The sequence below is a fragment of the Sebastes umbrosus genome, chromosome 6 (genome assembly GCF_015220745.1).
Source record: "Sebastes umbrosus isolate fSebUmb1 chromosome 6, fSebUmb1.pri, whole genome shotgun sequence".
Classification (NCBI taxonomy): Eukaryota; Metazoa; Chordata; class Actinopteri; order Perciformes; family Sebastidae; genus Sebastes; species Sebastes umbrosus.
In genome coordinates this window covers 23357292-23380609 of record NC_051274.1, presented here as the reverse complement: position 1 = coordinate 23380609, position 23318 = coordinate 23357292, and the positions used below count along the sequence as shown (strand labels likewise).

The following is a 23318-nucleotide window of genomic DNA, read 5'->3' as shown; positions in this document are numbered from 1 at the left end:
CACTCAGTCTGTCTAGCCCAAATGCATTGATCCTTGGCCAGCAGAGACTGGTTTGTCCCGTGATGTCAGGAAACCTGGCGGTCTTCCTCCAGCTGTGCCCGCCAGGTTCACATCAGATGTCTCCCTCAGTTGGACCGTTCTGTCCTGCCGCTGACGAGGTGGGGGCGTAAGCTCCCTGAGAATCACTCTAATGTGATTATCCTGGCTCCTCTGGTCTTAGAGGACATTTTGTCACAAAGCAGCAAAATTACTCCGCAATCCACTTTGTTCGTTTAGCAGCTACACGTGACAATTGATGAGCAAGAGAAAGGGCATTAGCTGGACAATGAGTGTGTGACAGAGAGATAATGAATGGTTTGCTCAGAGTTATGAGCATGCGACCTTGTAGAGAATCTGTGTGAAGTATTTTATCCGGGATCACATCAAGCCACATTACATTGCTGTTATCTTTCATCAGGTAGCATCTCTTGCACATCATGATCAGTCGCAGAGCAGCACTAAGAGGAATGTTGAGACCTTTAAATATCTCAATCCACGACAACCTTTTCCTCAGAGATTTCTGGCTGGACATTCTCCCACATGTTGGGGCTTATTTCCAGCTCCAAGCATTGTGCCAGAAATAAAAATGACAGCTGTTTTCCTCCGAGAGGGGATGTCTTCTGCGAAAGATCTTGCAATGACTCTTCTCAGGGAACTCTTTATTCGAACATAGGTGTTGACAATCATAAAAGAAATCTTGCATTTATGTTATATGAATCAGCCGTGTGGTCAAATCAGCAGCCCTGCTCTGTCTGGAGAGGATGGAGACAGTCCTGGAATACGCTGAACTGAATCCAAAAACAGTCGCTCAATCAAGTTCACTTTTCCGTCCAAAGTTTTTGGCTTCATCTCCGTCTCTGTCAGAGATCACAAACATGACTACCATCAAGCTCAACACAAGGAGATGAGGCTTAACCAAATGTTCACTCAGAGGCACAAAAAGTGCAACAGAGCCATTTGTCTTCCTGCAGGACAGCCCGAATTAGGCCAACGTCTCAGGTTAAAGAGTGCACAGAGAAACACCTGGTCTTACAAACTGGCACTGAAAAGTTAAGGAACATCTGAGGGAATCATTAACTGTCAGTCGACCCATGAATAACAAAGACAGAAGAAGAATTTGGGATTCACCTAGTGTGAATCCATAACCCGGAAAATATACTGTGGGGAATAAAGTGCAGTTTTATTTCTATCAAAGGCCCTATTACTGTTATTATTCTTAGAACTGTTTTCCACGAGACGCTACAAGCATGAATCACTTTTGCAAACCTGTCACTAACTATTAAAAATACACATTCCACCTTTATTTTAGGCATTGGAGTTAACGCTCTCATACAGAGCTACAGACGTAAAGACGTAAAATATTATATTTAAGTAACTATATATAGCATGATAAAATAGTACTTCATTTATAGGGTTGCTTCGCCTAAATCCCACATAGTTTCAGTTTTATTTGAAGTTTTAACGATCCTATATCGTTATTTTCTGCCTTCAGCACAGCACAATGAAAGTGAAAGGAATTTTGATTGTGATGTTCAAGAAATTCCAGCTCTACTGAAAACTGTTCACAGTGTATTGTGTTGCATTGATGTTGACTTAAAAAACAACAACAACAAAAAAATATTCCCAATGCTGTGAGCGTCACAAACAAAACTCTATTCATCTCCATTATATTGAGGTGGCAGCAGAAATCTCAAGAAATGGACATTTTAAACCCCTGGATAAATAAAACATAAACTATTTGCATGGCTAAATACAGCTAGAGATAAGTGAAAAATATGTATTTTTGTAATTTAGGTGAACCCACAATTGTAGGTATCAGGCCTGTGTTGAATGCAGTAGTTGTATGTAGAGGAGTAATCAGTGGGCTACCTCCGTTTCTTAAAAGTAAATCCAATGCAGAAGTGCCTTAAACTTGCATTCTTTCTAACAGCCAGCAGGGGGCGACTCCTCTGATTGAAAAAGAAGTCTGATTGTATAGAAGTCTATGAGAAAATGACCCTACTTCTCACTTGATTTATTACCTCAGTAAACATTATAAACATGAGTTTATGGTTTCAATCTCTAGTTTCAAGTCTTTTTCAATACAGCATGATGTTCATTTAGTAAATTATGGTCACATTTAGAGTCAAATAGACCATAAAGCAGGGTATGCTCTAGGGCGTGACTACCTTGTGATTGACAGGTCGCTACAACGGCGTTGTCCGGTTTAGTTTTCCGTGTTTTCGTCTTACAACTTTAACCCTTTCACAGTGTGTTTTCATTTCATGAAAGTTAATTATAATCTTTTAGGTCGCCTGAAAATATCTTATTCAGCGTTCAGCTGTAAGTTGCTCCACCCTCTCGTGTCACTTCTGGTTGCAATAAACCACGATGGCGACGGCCAAAATGGCGAATTCGGGGCTTCAAAACGACAGTCCACAAACCAATAGGTGACGTCACAGTTACTACGTCCACTTCTTACATACAGTCTATGTCTGATCGTCACAAACAAAATTCCATTCACCTCCATTATATTGAGGTGGCAGCAGAAATCTCAAGTCTAGATTTTTTTATATAGCACGTTTTCAAAACGACTGGAGTTGACCAAAGTGCTGAACAAGTTAAAGTGAACAGCGAGTAAAATAACATCAACAAAAGCAACAAAACAACAATAGGTTGCAATGGAAAAATACAAGGCAATATTATAATATGTACACTAATCTAAAATTTAAAAAAAACTAAAAGTGAAAACACTTCACTCTCAAACACCTGGACAAATAAAACAGAAACTATTTGCATGGCTAAATACAGCTAGAGATAAGTGAAAAATCGTTGTTTTTGTATTTTACGTATCAGGCCCGTATTGAATGTAGTAGTATTGTTGCAGTGAAATGTCCTTAAAGAGGAACTCCACCAGTTTTACACATCAAAGCCTGTTTACAGGTCGACTGCATATGAGAAAAAAAGCTGTATAAAGCCCCTTTTTATGAGCTAATCAAATGTTTTGCACGATACTAAACTCTCTTTTATGAAGTAACTAGAGCTGTGAGATCGATAAGATAAAGACACTTTTATTAATGAGCTACTTTGGCAGGATGCAATGCTGTTGTTGGGATCAAGTTTGTGGTCTAAGAGCTACAAGAGTGCACAAAGTATGAGCTGCAAGTGCTCTGTAAACAAAAGTCCTGCTGTTAGAAAGTGCAGACGTTATGAATGTACGTCTTGTTTACTTGATGTTCATTTGAAAAGACAGATTGTCCATGACATAATCTGTTTATGAAATTTCAAAGCATTAGGCATGGAGCGGTGAATTAATTCATCTTATCATAGCAACGCTCTGCATATGGTCACAGTATGATAGCCAGAACCACTTTTCATAGAGGAATACCGCTATTATCTCTGCGTAATTTATCATTCTAATAGCCGTAGAAGACAGAGACGAATAAGCTGAATGGCAGACCTGTGACTCTCACTGCCAAGTTGAATGTTAATGGAAGCTTGTGGAGACAGATTGTTGATACAGATGGATCACACATGATGTTGAAATGATACAAGAAAAGAAATTACACCAACAATGCTGTATGAACACAATCCAAATCTTCAGCCAACTACAGCAAATTGCATATTTTGTGGTGCATATGTGTGAGAAGAAGGTAAGACAGGAATAAAAATATGGAGGTTACGCTTGCGTGTTGAATGTCATATTCGGAGCCAATCAGGAGGATCGGCCCTGATCCAGGCATTTTGAATGGATTAATGAATATTGTCTTAGTGAACTCAGCCCTTTTCTGATCCTTTGTTTATTTGCTCTGGACACGCCAACTGTCAAACACGCTCTCAAACTGTTTCTGACACACAGAGCAACATTTTTGCATGAGGCCAAGTGCTGCTATTGGTTCAAAACTGCCTTTCAACGTCGATATCTTCAATTTCTGAAGAGAGGCTGTCACATCTTTCCTGCCACAAGAAATCCATGCGGACATCCCTCTCTCCTCAGATAGATTATAAAGCCCATAATAATATAGGAAGCCCTCAAAGGAACACTTTGATGCAGGCCGTACAGTATATTTTCTTAATACAGAGCCAATCAGCAATAAAAAGCATGTAGGTGGAGATCTAATGAATAATACGAAATATTAAATATAGGGCTGTCATTCGGTTAAAATATTTAATCGCAATTAATCGCATGATTGTCCATAGTTAATTGTGATTAATCACAAATTAATAACACATTTTTTATCTGTTCAAAATGTACCCTAAAGGGAGATTTGTCAAGTATTTAGTACTCGTATCATCATGGGAGTGGGCAAATATGCTTGCTTTATGCAAATGTATGTATATATTTATTATTGGAAATTAATTAACAACACAAAACAATGACAAATATTGTCCAGAAACCCTCACAGGTACTGCATTTAGCATTACAAATATGCTCAAATCATAACATGGCAAACTCAAGCCCAACAGGCAACAACAGCTGTCAGTGTGTCAGTATGATGACTTGACTATGACTTGCCCCAAACTGCATGTGATTATCATAAAGTGGACATGTCTGTAAAGGGGAGACTCGTGGGTACCCATAGAACCCATTTACATTCACATATCTTGAGGTCAGAGGTCAAGGGACCCCTTTGAATATGGCCATGCCAGTTTTTCCTCGCCAAAAATGTTGGTTAAATTTGGAGCATTATTTAGCCTCCTTCTCGACACGCTAGTATGACATGGTTGGTACCAATGGATTCCTTAGGTTTTCTAGTTTCATGTCATGTCAATATATCCACTTTAGCTTTAAAGCTGAGCCCACTGCAAACTAAAATTACAAGTTGCGTTAATGCGTTAAAAACATTAGTGGCGTTAAAACGAATTTGCGTTAACACGTTATTATTGTGTTAACTTTGACAGCCCTATTAAATATATAGGAAAGAAATTAGTAGCCTTTGGGATTTAGGAAAAACATGGATGGGGTTATTTCTAATTTTAAAGCATATGTGCAGCATCAATATTTACTGTATGCGTACCAAACAGTCCGGAGAACTGGCCTCTCCCTGCAGACGGGTCTGGGATACATAAGTGTTTCCAGCATGGTCTTTGTAAACTGTCAAGAATTCAAACCTGTTTTTTTTCTCATCTGTTTCTTCTCCTCTTTGTGGCCCCTCACGTGGTTTATACGCTCTGGTTTTTTTCAGCTCAATCTGTCAGAGCCCCTTTACTGCTAGATGACAATGATGGATTTTCTGTGAGAACAGCAAACATACAAAAGGCTCAGATAACGGCAGGATAAACAACAAAGCAAATATATTGACAGAAAAGAGGCGACAACAGAAAAGGAACCAGGTAGAGAAGAAAGTCAGCGAAAGACAAGACAGTTAAACAATGAGAGGAACAATGTTTTCATTGTTTTAAGATGCTTTCTGAAATGTTTAGTTTTGATTCACTACTGAGAGCTGTGTTTAAGGATGTGCCATTTGAACCGTCAATCGGGAAGGCTGCAACAAAAACAAACTTAGAAAGCTCTCTGCCCCAGGAGTATTTTCCTCCCTGCACACATTATCTGTCCATCCATCCCCCCCGATCCTGCATCTCCTCTGTGGTGAACAAAGTGGTTGGGAACAGGAAAAACGGGATCGTCTGTAATCCAAACGTAAAGGATGGATAGAAGGCAGTGGGATGGTGGATATCTGCATCCTGGAAAAAGAAAAACAGACTCCATGAGGAGAAATAATTAGAGGGATTAAGTGGAAAGGAAGAGAGCAGAGTAAATTAGAGGAGGAGGGTGGTTGGGGGGGCTGACAGTGTTTAGTGAAGAGAAAGCAAGACCGGTGACGTCACAGTGGAATAAAGTGCACGCTTCGGGAGCATTGTGCCCGTGGAGCCTTGAACGCGATCGTCCAGAGAAAACAGACTGTAAGCACAACGTGATAGTTGTGGGAGGCAGTGTGTGTACACAGAGCGTGTCCATGAGTGAGCAGCGCGGTGCGGAGCATGTTTCCATACAGATGGAAGTTTGTTTAGAGTAGCGTGAGTGTGAGAAGTGAGTATGCAGATGGAGATACAGATGTGGTGAATAGCGCTCTGTGCGCTTCGGGGGTCTCTGGGATAAACTAGCAGCGTCGGGACGTTTTTTTGCCCTCCGAATTTCCTCCCACTTTCTCAATGTCAGCCAACACCCCTTTGGATCTGGAATCACGGCCTGCAGTGTGTGTGTGTTTGTGTGTGTGTGTGTGTGTGTGTGTGTGTGTGTGTGTGCATGTGCATGTGCAGCAGAGGATTCACTATTCACAACCACATATGGCATCTACATGTATGTATGTTATCTATGCATTTGCACATCCATGGGTCAAGTTGGACCTGTGTCTCTGTATGTGTGTGCATCTGAATGTGTAGAAAGGCAGGTTGTTCTCATAAACTGTTTGTAGCTACACCCACAAAAAGTAATGCACTGTAATTCGTATACATCCCACAAAATCAATTTGTATGTAATCCACGTATTATTAACCATGAAGTATAAAGAGCGACAAACGATGCGTAGAGAGGAGGTCGGGGTGGATGATCGGTCTGAGACCGGTGCGAAACCAGACCATGTGAAACCAGAAGTCAACGCTGATTTATTTATCACATATAGGGATGCTAATTTTGTATTTTTTTTCTAACCGATAAACGATTAACCGATTATTAACCGTTAACTAAGATTAGTGCGCTGCATGCAGCGGTGCTGTGGTTTTAGTGCCTAATAAGCCACCCAGTTACAACGAAAAGCTGATGCACAAACAGGTTAAATCCATCATTTATCACCAGCTGCAGTGTTGTTTTACGGGGGGTTATGTGACAGACTATTTCATGGCCAGACAGTAACTTCCTGGATTTTCTGGTTGCCAAGGAACCGTCCGGCACTTAGCCCCTCATAAAACGGCACATTGTTGTTTTTACACTTAGGGTTTTGTATTAAACAAACAAGATATGGCGTGTTAATTTGTGAGCTTTGGAGGTGCTGATAGGTGGATTTTGTTATTTTTGGACAGCACCAGGCTAGCCATTTCCCTAATGGATGTATAAAGAGAACTAGATACAGCGTTGGAGGCGGGCTCCCGTCCATTCCTATGAAAGTTGCTCAGTGGCGCATGAAGCCAAAATGACTTGATTGCTGAGTGATAAAGTACCCGGATCTTCCGGCGATCTTCCTCCATCTATTGGGCCCATAGAGCAGGCGCAGTAGCGTTTCCTTTAACTCCGCCTCCCAGCCCTCGCTCCAGCCTCGATCTGGATCACATTCACATGAACGGAGGAAGGAAAATAACTCTGTGCTTTAATTTAATTAAATTGAATTTGTCTTTAAATACATTTATGCCTATTCCATAATCTGTGTTCTATATATGCTTTGGATATCTGTGTATTTTGCTTTGTATATATTTTGCATGTATATGTATACACGTGCGTATTGTATCACCCAACATTGACGCTCTGTCTCACGGCATCTTTTTTTTAAGACCTATTAGTTGATTTTGTGCTTGCATATTCCTATATGAGTTTGTCTTTGATCACATTACCTCAAACACACAGCAAAACCTGGGGTCAGGTGGTGTTCCGGCAAAGGAGTAATAGTTGGCTTCTGGTGCTCCAGGCCAAGTATAATCAGGCTGCCACTTGTAGTCAGCAGTTTGCTCTGCACTTGATTGATGTAGGCTAAAGGGAGGGTATACACACAATGCACAGGGAGCGGGAAGAGAAGGAGGTCAATAGGAGCCCATTAGCTCAATTTTGCTGCGAGGCCGCCCATAGCAGGTTACTCTGGCCTGCATGTGTACCTGCATGTCTTGACAGATTCTTAACACTCAGGAACGGTAGTGTGTGAGGAGGAGAATGGCAGTTTAGTCCATATAACCACCAGATGCGCTGCAGCTATTTGTTTAGACAGATCTCATCGGATCCTGGAACATCCCTCTGTAAACACCAAAAGATGGACCGAGTGAGACAGCGTTAAACCAACTAGATGAAGAGTTGCAGCTGGGTAAAAAAAAAATTGACAGAAAAAGCAAGCCTTCCTCTCAAGTGTTCTAGCGAACGAAAGCAACATAAACAGTATAAAGGCAAAGTTGGAAATCATCTCTCAGACGTTTCACCTAACAAGGACTGAAGGTGGAAGATGGATTGTGGCCCAAATGTGGACACGCACACATAAACACACCTTTAAAGGTGTTGTGCTTTCTGTCAAAATGAACATTTGTTTACGTCGCATCAAGAAACCAGTGTTCCCCATGTGGAAAAGGAATCCAACAAGGTGTGTGTTTGCGTGCATGTATGCGCTCTCAGAAGCATGCATGTTTCCACTATACCTACTTATCATGCGCAGCTCTGCGTGCATGCGAGTGCTGCCTGACGTCATAGTGTTAATGATGATTAAGATGATGGTGTTTATTTATCTGCAGAGGTGGAAAAAGGTAGACGGAGGTTGAATGAGTGCAGTGTCGTGGGCTGCAGAGAGCCAGGAAGAGAGAGGGAGCGAGGAAGAGGGGGAGCGGGGAAGAGGGGTGAATAGTTCTCTGTGTGGGTAGCGAGAGAAAAGAGAGCCTCTTGTGGTGTGTTTACGAGTCAGCGTAGTTCCTCGTCTGATTGATGGTATCTGTGTGTGGGTGTGTGTCACAGTGTAGGTTTCCACATTGAAATACTGGGCTTCCCCATGCTATAATTTAAGTGGGACCATTATGTCTATTATGTACTAAGTGCTATGCAATGATATGTTGCTGAATGTTATTTCATTTGGTAACCCCTTGGACACTGTAAGTAATGTCTGGCTAAGAGGGGGAGTGTATTAAAAGGCTCACTCCTGGTTATTCCACCATTGTGATTCATCCAGCGTGAACCTATAAACCTCCTCCATGTGGCAGACGGTGTGAATCTGAGATTGGCTAGATGCTACTTTGGACTGAGAGACACCAGTGGTTCCCAACCTGGAGTCCCTGGTTGGGAACCACTGCTCTAAAGATCACAGGGGGGTGCGCCAGGACTTGTCTGCTCTGAGGTTGTCAAAATTTGATTTGCACATGTATAACTAAAATCATAATAACTAGGGCTGTCAATTGATTAAAATATTTAATTGCGATTAATCACACGGTTGTCCATAGTTAATTGTGATTAATCGCAAATTAATCGCACATTTTTTATCTGTTCAAAATGTACCTTAAAGGAAGATTTGTCAAGTATTTAATACTCTTATCAACATGGAAGTGAAAAGCAAATATGCTTTCTTTATGCAGATGTATGTATGTTTATTATTATTAAGTGAGACTCGTGCGTACCCGTAGAACTCATTTTTATTCACATATCTTGAGGTCAGAGGTCAAGGGCCCCCTTTGAAAATGGCTTTGGTTTTTCCTCGTCAACATTTGTTTGTTGTTTGCAACAAGTATATTCTGATGTCATAAAGTATAACATGGATAACCAATGGAATCCTTAGGTTTTCTGGTTTCATGTGATGTCAGTATCTTCACTCTAGCTTTAAAACTGAGCCTGTTACAACCTAAAAAGCGCAAGTTGCGTTAATACGTTTAAGAAATTAGTGGCTTTTAAACTAATTTGCATTAACATGTTATTATCATTATTAGATTCCAGTGGTGGCTGCGTAGGATTGTTTCCGACTTGTGTGATCCAAATATTTCCAACAACTCCACAGCCTTTCAAAGTCCAAAAGTCAACATTTATATAAAAGATAGATGTAATCCTTTAAAAAAAAAAGTTCACAACATTTTTAACTAACAAAATATTCTGCTTCAATCCATATTTTTTTGGCATTTAGCCTTTCAAAAACAACAATTTCACTGTGGCCAAAAAACTATTTACTTTCTCGCTTGCCGCACACAAAGGGAGGCCTGCACCTGTATTAACGGGGCGATCTAGCAGCAATCTAACAAATATTACATTACATATATTTAACCACAATAACACAAAATGTATTTCGGCTTTAACACTATTATAGTAAACAAAATAAAAGCTTTTCTCAGATACAAGTGGGGGGGGGGGGGGCTTCAAGGAAAATAGGCTGGGAACCACTGATTTAGAGGAGAATGAACCAAATCTGATGTGCTTAATGGAAATTAAAGTAATAACTCTACAATTACTCAACTGTATTTACATGCAAGATTTAAAAAATAAATGTTTTTTTAGCCCCGTTTCCACCGCAGGAACTTTCTCCCAGAACATTTTGAGGAACTCTTTGCGTTTCAGCTTTTCTTTACGGCTCCGACTCTTTTAAAAAAGACAGAGAGAAAAAGAAAGATAGATCGTGCAAGCGGTAGAAGAGGAAGAGATGTAACGCGGTGCTACTGTGAATGAGAGAAAGAAAAGTTATTTTCTGATTGTTTCACGGCGTTCATGTTCTAAAGCACAAATAAAAAACACTCAAACACTCAACAGATGATTTACTGTGAAGTCTGACGCTCTTAGTTTCATTATCCTCTGCTACATTTCATTCATTACATCCAACATGTGCAGCAGCAAATATATGTAGCAGTAAATATTGGCGCAGTGAGACAAAACGATTGTTTTTCAGCATGTTTTTAAATGAAGCAGGCGGACACAGTGAACTACAGACTGCAGGGTGTGTTTACTGTTGTGACTACCAGCAGCCCTCATCCCATGTCATGTTGGTTTTTCATACGTCAGCAGACTAATTTGCCTAATCTTCACAGGTCTTTAGACCACGGTGGAAACGCAGACAACAGCGGGCTGAAGGAACCTTTTAGTTCCTTAAAAGTAGATCTACGGGCTAAAAAGTCCGAGAAACTTTCAGTTAAAACCTGGCTTATGTTTGCTTAATCCATGTTTTCCTGACCACTTCAATGCAACTGTCCACTATAATCAATCTACTTAATAAGACATACGTGTTGATGTGATGGTGTTATCAGGAAACGGCCCCTCGCCAGCAGACACGCTCTGCTGTGCTTTGAAGCGTGGTTCAGATAATGTGGGAACAATCGCTGTGAGACGTGAGTGCAGAGCTGAGTGTTTCCTGAGTTTCAGAGCCGCTAAGGAGCTGCTTAAATCAGGCTGGTTGTCATTACTCAACAAGCAAAGAGGGGGAGGAGGAGATGGGAGGATGGAAAGGAGGCTTGAAAGAGACACACATGGAGATCACAAGTAGAAAAAGGAGTTTACGTTTTGTTTTCACCCTTAAGGAGGAATCTGTTTGGTTGTGTAGTGAGAAAACCTCTGACATGATAATAGGACGCAGGAAATGTAGGAAAAGTGATGAGGGTGATTTAAAAGTAGGGAGGTGGACACACAAACACACACACGCTGACATACACAAACAAACATGAACATGAAAGAGGGCGTTCAGGAGGATGGCGTTCATCTCCTGTTACAGCCAATGAAACATTAAGTGTGTCAGTCACCATAGTGTTTGTGAGGTGTCAGGTTAGTGCCCTTCACAGAGAGGCCCTCCTCACTGTGTGGGGTGTTTCTGCATGTGTTAGTGCACAGTCATGTGCATGCAGTTTTGTGTTTGTTTAATGAAGCCCTCTCATGTGTACAATGAGTCTTAACACCTGATCGGCCCGACCGTGTGTGCAAATCTGATACAGTAACTTTGTTAGACCGCGTCTAGACACACATGCGTGGTCATTTTGTTTGCGCAAACAAAGTATAGTAATAAAATCATGATCAGTGGTTGTAAGATAAGATAATTAAGGTTCACATTAAACATAGTCTGATGGTGCCAGTCATGTGAAGTATACTGGATATACTTTAGTTTGACAGTGTTCTGGCTGTGTTCCCGTAGCTTCTCGAGGAGCGTGACCCTGCAGTTCCCAGGCAGAGGAGACTGTGGAAACCCGGCATCACTTTGACCATTCAGGTCATAAAAAGATCTCGGTGTACCCGTTTTCTGCTCCGCCTCTCCTGGGACAGAGGTGTCACTTTTAATTCGGAGTTTGGGACGCCGAGCGGCGTGACAGACCTTGCATAAGGCGAGGGTACTGGCGACGCAACATGGGTCTCTTTCTCCATCTGCTGCTGCTCAGTCTGGGCTCCTGTGTTTATGATGACAAGGCTGCGACAGGGCAGTAATGACGCCGCATCGACCGGCCAAATGGGATGGATGACAAGTTCCAGTGAGTGACAGCAGATTAGCTGTTCTCTCTCCCATATCCTTCCTGCTGTGATGGACACGTCCTGTGACGCAGTATGCCTCGTTGCATCTTTCACAACTGTACTATATTAAGGGAGACCGCGTAGATTGCTGTATTGGGGACTGAGGTGAGGTTCTCACTACAATGTAAACCATCTCTGGGTGGCCCCTCTTCTTCCTAGCTCTTCAGCGGATGTCCTGAGTACAATAGGTCATAAAGAGTGTAACATAAACAACCCAGCCCGGCTCATAGGGTCATTTAGCCATCATGCAGGCAATTAGCCTGAATCATTCCTCAGTTATAAATACAAACCATGTCATTTTAAACATTTTCTCAAGAATGATGACATCCTGAGAAAGAGCGTGATGTCCAAGTACAGCCGAAAGGTCTTGATTAACTTTTTATGGGAGTGTATAATGTTGAATGGGTGTAAACAAGGGTGCAAAGGAAGCGATATATTTAGAGGGCAGTCTCCAGGGAGTTGTTTAGTACAACGGAGGATTAGGGCTGATTTCTGTATCGTATTTCAATGGAAAATGAGCCGGTGATGATGTAGGGAGTTGACATGGAAGGAAAGGCGTCAGTGCTTGGGCTTCGTGATTGTCCTGACTCTCTCTGTCACCCCACGCTCAGCTTCTCTGCCGCATCTTTAAGTCCACCTGTAGGCTGGAAGGACTCCCTCCAAAATCTTAAAAACACATTTAGGGGAAACGCATTAAAAAAAAAATAGCTTGTCTGAGGATACGTTCCACGATTTGGCATTATCATTTAATGACTGATATTTTAGTGTTGACCAGTGGGCAACCTCTGGGTCTGAGAAGTGAAGCCAATGCTGAAGTGCCTTAAACTTGCATTCTTTCTAACAGCCAGCAGGGGGCGACTCCTCTGGTTGCAAAAAGAAGTCTGATTGTATAGAAGTCTATGAGAAAATGACCCAACTTCTCACTTGATTTATTACCTCAGTAAACATTGTAAACATGAGTTTATGGTCTCAATCAGTAGTTTCAAGTCTTCTTCAATACAGCATGATGTTCATTTAGTAAATTATGGTCCCATTTAGAGTCAAATAGACCATAAAGCAGGGTATGCTTTAGGGCGTGGCTACCTAGTGATTGACAGGTCGCTACCACGGCGTTGTCCGGTCTGGGAGTTGTCCGTGTTTTCGTCTTAGAACTTTAACCCTTTCACAGAATGCTTTCAGTTCTTGAGAGTTAATTATAACTTTTTAGGTCACCTAAAAATGTCTTATTTCTTATTCAGCCTTTGGTTGTCCTTAGCTCCACCCTCTTGTGTCACTTCTGGTTGCAAATAACCAAGATGGCGACGGCAAAAATCCTGAACTCGAGGCTTCAAAGCGGTTGTCCACAAACCAGTGGGGGAAGTTACGGTGACTACATCCACTTCTTATATACAGTTTATGAAATACTGTCATCAACTAAATTACAAAATTACATTGCTATTTTATATTTACGTATGTATTTATTTTAACTGCACTATTTTATGCCTTAGATTATCATTTTGCTTTTACATTTACTTGTGTAATTTCACTGTTTATACATATTTTATGAGTATTGAAAGATTTTCATTGCCAATAGCTGCTTTTCTGGAATTGACAAATTACAAATAAGGAACCTTGAGCCTTGGTGTTGACACACAAAGAGGGTGTAGAAGAAATGTTTGTTGGCCTGTTAGCTGAAATGAGCCAGAACACCACACATTAAGTACCATGCAAACAAATTGTACACAGCTAAAGTTAGTGCAGGAGCTGAGATGTGGCAAAATAGATGAAGTGCTTATCCCATTTTAAGAAAACTAAACTGTTAAAAAGTGCAACACAGTAATTGAGTGGAAAATTACACCATGAGGTAATAGAAAAATCTGGAAAATGAAGCCATATGTTGAACACATAGCATATCTTCAGCTGGGTTCTGTGCGTTGTTTTTCTAAGATTAGGTAATAGGATGATAGGAAGCCATGGATAAGGATGGTGGCGGAGCTTTGAAGTGGGTAAAGGGAAGGGGGCCAGGCAGGTATGTGCACTTGATGGGCTGCTGAAAGAAGCATCAGGTCAGCAGCAGTGAAAGAATGTGAGAAAAAAAAATTGTATAAGTGCTGAACTTTTATCCTCAGAGCCAATAACAACTCGAGGATATGAATGATGAAAATCAGATATTTCAAAAAGCCAGTCAGTTTATCAGTTTATAAAGCCCATACCAGGGCAACATGCTGCATGTCATCAAACCAAGCTCCGTTATTCCATCTTCATTCCTTCATTATTCTCCAGCTGTTCCATAAGATACCGTCAAAATCAGGATAAAGGATGGAAAATAAAAGTAAAAACACTGTTTTAATATTCAACTAAGAAACATGTCCTAAGTGATAAAACCTAATGGCAGTACATCAGTTGAGAACAGTCAAGCCAGAGACAGAGGAGGCTTACAGCTTCATTCCCTCTGGATTTACCCAAAGACTGACTGAGATAAAAGACGAGATGTCATAGCTAGACTGTGTTTTCATATACCTACCGAGTCACATCAGGTATGTCACTGATTAATCTGCCCGGAGGCCAGGTGAGTTCTTGGTTCCTGGTTCCTCGTTAAAGTTGCGCTGTGCTTCCTGTCTGCAGCCTCCCAGTTGGCTCACCAGTATCGAGCACGCCACAAATTCACCCCTCCGACAGTGGAAAATGAGGTTTTGTTAGAACAATGGCATTTTTCCCCCTCCACCCCAGACTTCAAATTTCATCCGGAACCAGACGGCGTTTATTAAGAGCAACGCAGACAGGAATCCTGTCGCGCTGTCTCAGTGAATGGAGATATATAATCAAAGCTGTGTTTTCTGGTGGATTTGCAGAAATCTGTTTTCATCAAAACTCTTTAGAGATGCTTCACCTGAGGAGAGTAGGGGAGAGCGCTGCAGACATTCAAAACAAGGGAGGGGGTCACAATGGATAGAAATCAGGAAATAATGCCAGATTATATGGGACAGAAAAATGAGAAAGACACAAGAGAAACAGCTCAGGATTGCATTCAGCTTATTATGTTAAAGGTACAGTGTGCAGGATTTGGCGGCATCTAGTGGTGTGGTTGCAGATTTCAACCAGCTGACCCCTTCGCTCACTCCTCCCTTTACCAGACTGCGGTATCGTGAGCCAAGTACAGAACCATGGTAACGTTGTTCACCTCACTCAGAGGCCATCCTTACCATAATAACACTACTTTAGGAGCAACAGAAGTCAGACGGCGGCTGGCTGTACCACGGTTTTACACTCTGCGGCTCACATTACCGCAGTTTCACAAGCGTGTCGGAGAACTACGGTGGCCTTCAGGTAGCGTAAAAACGTGAAAGGCTCTCTCTAGTAGAGTTGTTCCGATACCGATACCAGTATCGGAAATGCGTCCGATACTGCCCAAAATTAGGGATCAGGAATCGCCAGTCTATGCATCCGATACCATCATTTATTAACACAGAAAAAAAATCTACTTGTTTAACCGGAAATCGAAAATGTATTTGTTTATGTTCAAAGGGTTTAACTATAACTAACTATATAACTATATATATATATATTTCTTGTTTTGCTCACGTTGGTATCAGATCAGTACTCAGTATCTGCCGATACCACAAGTTCAGGTATCAGGATTGGTTTCGGGAAGGAAAAAAATAGTATTGAAACATCTCTACACTCTAGAGCCAGTGTTTGGTTTGTCCGTTCTGGGCTACTGTAGAAACATGGTGTAGAAACATGGCGAACTCCGTGAAGAGGACCTGCTCCCTATGTAGATATGAAGGGCTCATTCTAAGCTACAAACACAACAATTCTTAGTTTCAGGTGATTAAACACTAATGAAAACATAAATATGAATATGATATTCCAACCCCCGAAAATGTTACACACTATTTCTTTAAGTACAACATATGGACAATGGTACAGTATGGATTCAAGGTGATAGAAAAACAAAACATTTAAATGTCACGTTTCTCATATTTGGAGTTTTAGACTGGTTGCGCGTGTCTTTGAGTATGACATACAGTGTTTACTCTCTTAATAGCATGTGTCAGGCCGCAGCTTGGGTCCCGGCCAGGTCGAGGAGATGAACGTTCACAGAGCGCACAGAGCTGAGTCACTGGTGGGACTCAAGAGATTTATTAGATTAAACTACATGAGTGTCGCTGGCTTTGTTTTGGCAACCAAGAGAGTACACTGTTTTTTTTTTCAACCGCTGAACACAGAGCTTGAAAGTAGGAGGTTGCCGAGTTGTCAAAGTGCCAAGACGCTCCAATTTCAGGGGGAGCAGAGTTGTGATGACATCAGGGCAGTGTGCAAGTTGTCATGAGCACAGCATGCTTGTCTTGATGTAACGCAACTCTGGCAGTGCCACCTGAATTCACAGCAAGGGCACAGACGGTAAAACATTTAATAGCATTAGAAATAGAAAGATCGAAAGACGGAGGGGGAGAGAGAGCAACGGGAAATATTGGCACGCATGGAAGAATGGCTTCAGATGGAACAAATAGCCCATCAATAGCCACTCAATCACTGCTTTTACCTCTCCTCCCTCCCTTTCTTTCTCTCCGTTATACATCTGGCCAAAGTGCTGCAGTGACCCAACTGTTTCTGTCTGCTGATATCAACGTTCTCAGAAGACCCAGCTAGCAACACAAGCCCACTAATTTATCATAAACATAAAACCAAACAGAAATAGCTCAGAGACTCCCCTCACTCGCACTTTGCCAAGAGGCTTTGAGTGCCTTGGAGAAGGGAAAAAAAAATATGTGTGAGGTAAGGAAAAGTGAGCAAGACAGACAGGTTCCTATTTAGACACAATGCAATAAAGCTCCCCACACGCATACTGACCCCACCTCCCTCCACCATGAAACATTTAACCACACTGGACCTCTGACAGGGCAGAATACCAGGGCAGGGCCAAGTAAAGGGCTTTCTCATGTAGCACAGGTGGAATCAGTTTCTCTCCAGTAAAAGCATATGCAGATGTGTACGCATATATAAGACATACCCAGGCATATAATCATACCGGTATGTACGTACACATACACATAGCTATGCCCGGAGCCTCCGATTTCCTCCCGTGGGGATAAAACAGAAAGCACCATACGGACTTACAAATTTATTTTACGAGGTGCAAGATAAGTGGAGGAGTCACATAAAACAAGAACGTGTGTTTCTTTTCAAACAAGTAACTAATGTTTTAACCATGAGGTCAGAGCAGGGAGCCCCCTCCTGTGTCTATTTAGGGCTTTGAGTGGTATCAGGGTGGCCAACTTGGTCAAGTAAGTAAGAAAGAAACTGCATGACCCTGGTTCAAGCACCACGTTGGCTTGCAAGAGTGCAAAGTGTCCTTATGTAAAGTAGTGCAACCCCAGCAGGTGCTCCGCAGGTGGACTAACAATCCCTTACAAAAAAGTTGTATACTTCAAGTTTATTTTATGAAGTAAACTCATAGACTCTGTATAAGAAGTGGGCGTAGTCACCGTGGACTGCCGTTTTGAAGCCTTGAGTTCGGCAATTTGGCCGTCGCCATCTAGGTTTTTGACTGTCACCATCTTTTTGCAACCAGAAGTGACATGAGAGGGTGGGCGACCAAAAACGTTTTAATTAAGTTTCATGGACTGAAAACACATTTTGATATGGTTAAGGTTCTACGACGAAAACGCGGACAACACCCTGAGCGAACAATGCCCTGGTAGCGACCTGTCAATCACAATGTAGCCACACCCTAAAGCATACCCTGATTTACGGTCTATTTGAACATAATTTACTAAATGAACATCATGCTGTATTGAAGAAGACTTGAAACTAGCGATTGAGACCAGAAACTCATGTTCGCAATGTTTACTGAGGTAATAAATCAAGTGAGAAGTAGGCTCATTTTCTCATTGACTTTTATACAATCAGACTTCTTTTTGCAACCAGAGGAGTCGCCCCCTACTGGCTATAAGAAAGAATGCAAGTTTAAGGCACTTATATTATACCGTATTGGTTTCACTTTCTTAGACCCGGAGGTAGCCCACTGATGTAAACTTTAGTAATGTTCATGTATATTTCCCAAGTATACATTATGTAGTTAGTATTAGGGCTGCACAATTAATCAAATATTAATTGCAATCATGATTTTGGCTTCCCACAATTAAATAAACATGATAGACGTTTACAGCTAGAGATGCGATGTCAAACAGCAGCCGGCATTCAGCAGTCTCATATAGGCTATCCGATTTTTTACCAGTCACACACACACGTGCAGCCGCCATAAGATGGTTTTACGTCGTCAAGTAAACTGTACATAACGAGGCTGTAAAGGCAGACGAGTCAGCGTGATGACGTTTAGTAGTCTCATTTAGCCACTTGTTAGCAACCTCCTTTTTTAAGGCACGTAAAAGCTTAAAAATTCAAGTCGGTTATTTAGGGATGTATTTTATATCCTAGAACAAAACGTTAAAATCTCTTGTGTTAACCACAGATCTTATTTCAGGACATTTAACTAAAAACACATTCAAAAACCCCATTGACTTTGAGACGAGGGAACGGGAAATGCTAAAACGCGAACTAATTTCCAGGTATTAGCACTCATTCCTGCAGCACTGTATAGCACACTTGAATGAACATCTTTTTTGTAAAAAAAAATATATCGTAATATATCCGTTCTGATGGGGATCAATGAACACTTCACTTTTAGCCGAGATGATACGCACCTTATGCTCCCACCAGGTGTTAACCCTCTGGTGCTAAAACCAGCCGTGTGTAATAAAAATAACAGTGTGCAGCTCCTGATAAAGAGGCAGGCGAGAGTCAGATGCTTTATCGGCTCCGCTTATTTTGAAAGATAAGGTGGTGATGAAGTGTTTCAACAGTTAACCAGTGAACTCCCTGATTATCTAACTATGTCAGCTATATATATCACAGCTTTCATCCCAACCTAAACCTCACTATCCTCCCTCAATTAGCCCGTCACCTCAGCTCTCCCCCTTATCTCCCTCAGTCCTCTGCATGCCATCCCCCCTTGACCTCCTTTCTACATCCATTTCTGCCAAGCAAACATCACCACTAACTTCTCCCCAACTACATAATTCTTCTTCTCTGATTGCGGCTGTCGCTGCTGAGGAAGACACTGGAAGTCCCTGTAAAGAGAAAGCCAAGAGGACACACACAGAGAGCCCAAAACACACAGAGCCAGGCCCAAGTAATGGAGAATAGCTGACCGCTGACGTAGCTTAATGTAGCTAAGCCATAGCTGAGGGGGGGGGGAAGCTCCATTAACAGAGAGCAACGCCAGCTGACTGGATGCAGCTGTGCTCAGTTGACTGATTATGATCACCTGCAATGCACTGCGTAGCCTAGCAAATCAACATAAGAAGAGGGGGCATGTTCGTACGACGTGGAAATTACCAACTGGATCTTGAATTACACTGACTGACTAATAGTGTGTGAGGGAAAAAGAGAGGGAAAGAATGAGAGACGGAGGACTCTGGAAATGATCAGGAGCAGAATAATAGCCAATAACAAAACCACATGTTTTAATATCTGTGTCATATCTGGTGGTTTGACTAAACCTTTCAGATTAGCATTTAGAAAGGAGGATGAAAAATATGTAACATGGTGTTTCAAAGAGACACGAGAAGGATAGGAATGAAGGAGAGGAGGAGGTGCAGGTGAAGGCGCATAGGAAAAAGTGAGTGTTTAGTGAGTGCTGAAAAGATAAAACACACCCGTATGAGTGTACATGATGTAAGAAAATAAGCTGTAACGAGACTATTCTTTTGCATGCTTAGACCTTATTTCTCATACATCCTGTCATTCGATCCTCTCAGACAGGCTCACTCATAATTTCCTGCTGTCATCGTCTGAGCCGTCAATCGTGATATCAGCTGTTCCCATCAGTTGGTCACATCTATCCAATAGCACAGCAACACACCTATATTGTTAGCCTATCATCTCGCTGTTGTCTCTTTTTAAATACGATTCTCTCTCTGCACGGGATGGCCGATATGGCAAAAATCTTCTATCCCGATTTCATATCTCGATAACAATATATGTCACGATATAGCATATTTTCTGGTAATTCAATAAATAAATAGTCTTTAGTAAATAGCCACATGGTAAAGCCTATTTTTGTATACTCCTGTGTGAATTATCGGACCAGTGTGTAACAATTAGGGGGATCTATTGGCAGATATGGAATATAATATTAATACCTATGTTTTCTTTAGTGTATAATCACCTGATAATAAGAATCTTTGTGTTTTTGTTACCTTAGAATGAGCCGTTTATATCTACATAGGGAGCGGGTCCTCTCTCCACGGAGTCCACCATGTTGCACCGCCGTGTTTCTACAGTAGCCCAGAACTGCAAACCAACCACTTTTAACTTTTCCTGCTTGGGCCGGAGTCGATAACGTTACTCGCTCCCGTCGCAGCCGCTCTCTCTCTCTCTTGCTTCACCACTCACTTCCCACATACACATACTCTATGTACTGGCTCTGCTAAAACTGGCTCAAGAGAGGGCCATTCGCGTTTTTGCGTCGGCCACTGTAGCTCTCCAACACGCTTGGCACAAAGTACTGGGTATTTTCTCATGTAATTAGTAATTTAGTGAAAAATGAGTGCAGATATTTTGAGAAATGTGAGTTAGTATGTGATTATTATCAATTTAGATGACATACAGTAACTGTATCTTATATCAATATATGAATTCATCACGATACGATTCCATTGAAAGGCGATAAATTATCATATTGAATTATCGCCCAGCCCTACTCTGCCTTTAGTACATTCATGCTGATGTTATGCCCGTCCCTCCACCTCCCCATCACTGCCCAGTCTTTGCAGATTCATCAGCATCATCATCAGCATCATCAGTCTACCTCTCCACGTGGGCATTTATCTGCTGCTGCTCAGGGCAGATGCCCTTTGATTACAAATATCCCTGTAGAATCTAAGCACCAAAGACTTTCTGTCAAGACTTTATTATCACATATCATCAATTATCTTTACTTCATTCACTTGTATCTCCTGATTGAAATGTCCGCTGTTTGGATGACATTGGATAACGAGGGAGAGATTACACATAATAATGTCACAGCATTTCCCTTTATCAACCTGGTCAGTCAAGCGTGTTCCTTCACTTTAGTTTCAATGGAATTGCATTGCTAAGCAACAGCTTGGTTCCATGTTTACTTCCTGTGAGCTTATGTCATTCACATACTGTGCACTGCAACAGGAAAAAACTGGGACACATTTGGAGTGTTTACATTTACAACTGTGAATTGGTCTATTGTCTAGAAACCAGACAACAGGAAGGGACATTTGTGGAACATTTGAAGAAAAGTAAAACAATTTCTTGCTCATCTAGTGGTACTTTGCCATGCAGATATTTTTGTTTCAAAGCTGCAGTGGGTAGAAATGGAGCAAATATGATTAAAATTAAATGGTCACCATATCCTGACAGTAGTGCATTAGACAGGTAATCTGTCCTCCAGTGTCCTCCGGTGCTCCTAATGGCATCTGCAAGATTTCACAGACTGAAGGAAAACAACCAATCAGAGCCGAGCTGGAGTCTTATCGTATCTGAGCAGCTGTCAGTCACTCGCGAACTCCGATCAAACGGTCAAACTAGGCAGATCAAATATGAATCAATATTCTGTTACTGTAATGCCTATTTCTCACCTCAAATGTTTTCAGAAACATGTAGTCGTGTACTGTTTAGCTGTAAAATGAGAAGGTTTGTGACCCGGCAGCCATGTTGAGATCATTTAAGGAAATACCAAGCACCGCCCACCAGCCGGAGCACAGCCAATAGGAACACTCAATAGGAACGATCTCTCTGAAATGACCTGTGATTGGCCAAAGTCTCCCATCACAGGCTAGATTTTTTAAAGCCTGAAAATAGAGCCACAGAACACTTGAATTACTATATCCTTAAGGGTTATCATGGAATTTTTGCCCACTGATGCCAAAAACGTTCCGCCTACTGAAGCTTTAATTTGTGCTGCAAAGTTTCCAGATATTTGTCTGTGTCAGCCTCAACTCCAATACGATGGACGTGAATACAATTTTGTTTGTGGTGCATGCAGTATCAAAACATAACATTTAAATAATTCAATAGCAACATCTCTTGCGTCTCCATTTTTCTGGATAATCACAACACGCTGTGCACAGTTTTCATAGGGCCTATTTTGAGCTCTGTGATCCAGAGTATCCCTGTTTCTGGAAAGAAAAGCTGGTGTTGAATTTTCCAAATGTGATTTTTCGATGCTGTCAGCACCACAAACAAAATTCCATTTACCCCATTTGTATTGGAACGGCAGCACAAACCTCAGAGATAGAGATCTATGAAACTGGGCACATAAAACCAAAACTATCTGTGTGGCTCGATAACATCGAGGGTAAGTTGGGTGAGTCAACCCGAGCTCTTTCAGCAAAACCTGCAAAGCAGGTTGGACCCCTTAAGGTTTATTCGTTGCGACATCTCACTCTCTCCATTAACGTCTGACCATCTGCCTCATGGGCCGGATCCAGCGGAGGCTCAGAGGGGGACGCAGCAGCAGCAGCTCCGGAGGGAGGGAGGGAGATGGAGGGGTGACAGGGAGAGAGTGTGTAGCTCAATGTACGGTGATGAGAATTGATGTGAGGTAAACAATGAGAGGACGAGGACGACGAGAAAAAGCTGGCCCAGAGAGGGGAACTTATTACAGAAAGTAAAACAAAAATTGATTGATTCTAAATCTCTGTGGAGTGAATAACTGACATGAACGGAGAGGGAGTAAAACAATTAAACACGGCCAACTGGCAGAGGCCACTCATAGTAATTCCCTGCTCATTTCACATACTACACTATTGTGTATGATTGTTGATTCTCTAGGACAACTAAATCTAAAAAAAAGGAGCCTAATCACAAAGGATTTCTTCGCTCAATATACAAATGCTTGAACGGAGGAAACAGTTTCTAACTTTCCCACAGAATTAGACACATGACAAATTGGCCGGTGTAATTACAATGGGATGTGCCCCCTGTGACCGCATCTGAGAAACAAGAGGCGAGCTGGGATTATTTATACAATATATGTGAGCATGAGGTCACTGTTGAATGATATAACATCAATCTGCTCCTCCTTGTGCAGCTGCTGGCTCAGAGGACCACTTGCAGTTTTTCTTAACACGACTGAG

General features: G+C 41.7%; 1 long non-coding RNA gene across 1 annotated transcript in view; it reads left to right on the top strand.

The window, feature by feature from the left end:
* LOC119490573 overlaps positions 1–23318 on the top strand; it is an 839978-nt gene that overhangs the window by 139231 nt on the left and 677429 nt on the right. The gene's annotated exons all lie outside the window — the stretch shown is intronic.